Source organism: Gavialis gangeticus, unplaced genomic scaffold, assembly GCF_001723915.1.
Source record: "Gavialis gangeticus isolate Ggan-Ray unplaced genomic scaffold, GavGan_comp1, whole genome shotgun sequence".
Taxonomy (NCBI): domain Eukaryota; kingdom Metazoa; phylum Chordata; order Crocodylia; family Gavialidae; genus Gavialis; species Gavialis gangeticus.
The window spans coordinates 3,130,288-3,133,796 of record NW_017729002.1 but is presented as its reverse complement, the minus strand read 5'-3'; the positions used below and the strand labels follow the sequence as shown (position 1 = coordinate 3,133,796).

Here is a 3,509-nt window from a genome sequence, read left to right as displayed (position 1 = left end):
CCCGATGTCTTTGTCTGACAACTAATTCTTTTGACAAATGAAATGCAGTAAATCTAATCCACTTGAATTTAGGAGAAGCACTGGTACAGTGCCACAAGGGAAATGATTAATTAAACTAGAGAAGATGTGTATTAATACAAGATTTTTAAAGTGGTAAGGAATTGGCTGAAGGGGACACAACAATGGATTTTGCTGAAAAGGGAATAACTGGGCTAGAGATAAGTTACTTGTGAAGGTCTTCAAAGATTTATATTAGAACTACTCTTATTTAATATTGTAATTAATGTGGCTGATCCAAAAAGTAGAAGTGTACAAATGAAATTTGCGGACGACACAAACTAGGAAGGCGTTGTCAATACAAAGGAGACTCAGTATATCACACAGGAAGAACTGGATGATCTAGCAGACTTGAATAATAGAAATCAGCTGAAATTAAATAGCACAAAATGGAAGTTGCCATGCTTAGAAAGAAATAATTTGTACTATACCTTTTGGGTTTACTAGTTGGAAATGACCAAAAAAAGATATATATGTATATTAGTCATAGGATGGCTATGAGGAGCCAAAGTTTGATACTGCGAGATTCCAGTACCAAAAAAAGCTGAAGCAAAAAAAAAAAATGAGAAAGAAAAGCAGCATGGTGCATGCTCCAGAAGTATGCACTGGCAAGCGCGGAGGCTGGGTCCTCCAGGAAGATGCTTTGGTTGCTGGCCAGAGCATCTCCCCCACCTCTAGTTGTCCCTCCAGCATGCCTTGGTAGGGCATTTTGCCACGTACCAAACCCCATGTGTAGAGGCTTGTGCAGTGGCAACAAGCAGCAGCACCAATTTGTGCTGCTGCTATTTTTACTGTAGCAAACACGCACCTCTGCAAATGCATGCTTGTTTGGGTGTGCCTCTAGGGCAGGGGTGGGCAATTATTTTGGGCAGAGGGCCACTTACTGAGTTTTGGCAAGCCATCAAGGGCTGCATGACAAGCAGCCAGGGGCAGATAAATATTAATTTTCTAAATTTTTAGGGGCCCCGCGGGCTGGATAGAATGGCCTAGCAGGCAGCATCTGGCCCGCGGGCTGCATTTTGCCCACCCCTGCCCTAGGGTGTATCAGTAGAGGTGTGTATAGTCCTCACCATGGACTGCCACCTTGATGCGGTGGAGAGCTTGCTTGTACCAGTGACCCTAAGAGTAACACCGTGTGGAGTCTTGTACTCCTGGTAGGTTCACTCATGGTGGTATGGTCAAAGTTGAGGTATCAGATGAAAAGCAGTTCAGTATGACACAAAGACCTCAACGGTGTAGCAGGGTAGATGCAGAAGGCATACTTCTCGATGGCGGTGAAGGCAGAAGAAAGCTGCAGTGGAAGAGTAATCCCTGTTGTCTTGGATCTGCTTGCCACTGGACACAAGTTTCTCCTCTGCCAAGATCTGTGTAGTTGCCGATGTGCAACAGCCGCCTTATGTAAAATGTAAGACCAGATGACTGCCTCCATCCTATGCAGTGGCTCAGCTATCAAACCCTTTGCCATTCAAAACAGCGTCAAGCAGGGCTGCATGATCGCATCAATTCTGTTTTCCATCTTTTTTGCGATCAAGATGGTTATCCCTGACTGCCATATGGCATCGGCATCAAGTACAGGATAGATGGGAAATTTTTCAGTCTTTCCTCCTGTGTGCCAAAAGCAAAGTTACATCAGCCTTGAGTTTGGAAAGCTCTTCTCTATGGCTGTGAAGCTTGGACCACCTGAAAAGCTTGGAAATCCTTCAACAGCACTACATCTGGAAGATCCTTGGTATAAAGTGGGAGGATCATTGCACAAATGCCATTGTCCACACCAATGCCAAGACCACCAGCATGGAAGCATTGATTATTCAACATCAGCTGTGGTGGACAGGGCATTGTGTGTGCAGGCCTAATGTATATTTACCAAAACAACTGCTATACTCCCAACTCAGCCAAAGACAAAGGACACGGGGCGGGCAAGAGGGCAACAGAAAAATGACAGAAATGGACGGAAAGAAAAGAAAACCGAGGAAGCTGTGGTTCAACCCTCTCTTTAACCTCCATGACCTCCACCAAGGCCAGTCCATCAGCATGATTTAGGGACATGCAATGCTGCATTGGCTACTGTACCAAATCTGTGCTCTTTGGGCAATTTTACATGTGCTCTGGGACGTGATGCTGGTCGCTTTAATTAGGGAGCCACACAAATTAAAAGTTCTCACGCATCACGTGTATCAGCATCTCCGCGCTGAAAAAATGGCGGTAGGCCACTGAACTGAAGCTCACTGAATGTATTTCAAAGTGCCTCACCACCGTTTTTTCAGCGTGGAGACACTGATACACATGATGCAGAAGGCTGCCGGAGCACTTCAATTTTTGTGCTCCAGCTGAGTCCATTTATGGAGTCTGCTCTGGTGATCTGGTGTGTCGGGCATGGGTGACTGCTGCCACCTTAGTCAGTGACTGGGAGGGGGGGCCCGTGGCCAGTCTCGCTGACCGGGAAGTGGCTGCAGTGCTACATCCAGTGCTCCCACTCCCTGGCTGGCGCTTGTAGGGGGTGCACCAGTGCTCTCAGGGGGTGCACATGCACCCCTGTGCACCCCCTACGCATCGCCACTGATGTCAGAGCGGGCTCCGCGTCCCCCAGCAGGAGCCCTTCATGGCTTCCACTCTGCAGAGAAGCCCTGCCACTGGTATCAGCCTGAGATCATTCCTGGAAAACACACATTTGGTTGATAGGCCGCCCTCTCCAGAAGAGGCTCAGGGCAGCTTGCAACAATACAAACTGGGTAAAAGGTAATCATTTTTTATTTTAATCCTTTATCATTGCAGCCATAGATAACATTATTACACTAAAACAATATGTAATACATTAAGCTCCCCCACATCGTAACGCCGCCTCTGCCCCCCCACACGCGGGTGGGGAGCAGCTCCCGGGCTCGCCCCGCGGCAGCGACCCTCCCCCCGCCGGGGCCCCTCTGCTTTGCTTCGCAGGACCTGGAAGAAATGCTGCCGGGCCGGCTTTGGCGACAGGCCGCCGTGCGCCCCGCGGGTCCCGCATTGTCCCCGGAAGTCGTTTCCTCCTCGCCCCTGAGGGCCTTGGGAGCGAGGCAGGGAAGGAGCAGCCCTGCCTGGCGCTGCCTCTCTCCTGCCCGCCGTTCGCTCGAAATTCCCCTAAAAATTTTCCAGGCAAAGCTTCCCCCGCCGTGGGGGCCGAGGCACGGACGGGGTTCGAACCCGTGATCTTCGGTTTACGAGACCGACGCCTTACCACTTGGCCACCGCGCCTGCGTTGCGAGGCCGGTCCCACGCCCCTGTATGCTGGCGCCACTCCCGAGCACCGCCTCGTCATGGTTCGAGTGCGCGTGCGCTGGAGCCACGTTCCCCCTCCCCCTCCGCTGCCTGCGGGCGGCCGTTTGGCGCTGGCGACGCGCAGCTCTGGGGGAGGAAGAGGTTGGGGCTGGTGCTCGCGCTTGGCTGACGGGGCGGAATGCGATCCCCGGAGTCCCTCA

General features: G+C 50.9%; 1 non-coding gene across 1 annotated transcript; it reads right to left on the bottom strand.

Annotated features, from left to right (window-relative positions):
* Nucleotides 1-3,213: 3,213 nt before the first annotated feature.
* On the bottom strand, nt 3,214-3,285 carry TRNAT-CGU. Its single transcript has one exon. It is a non-coding gene; the product is annotated as a tRNA-Thr (tRNA).
* Between the last annotated feature and the right edge of the window lie 224 nt (nt 3,286-3,509).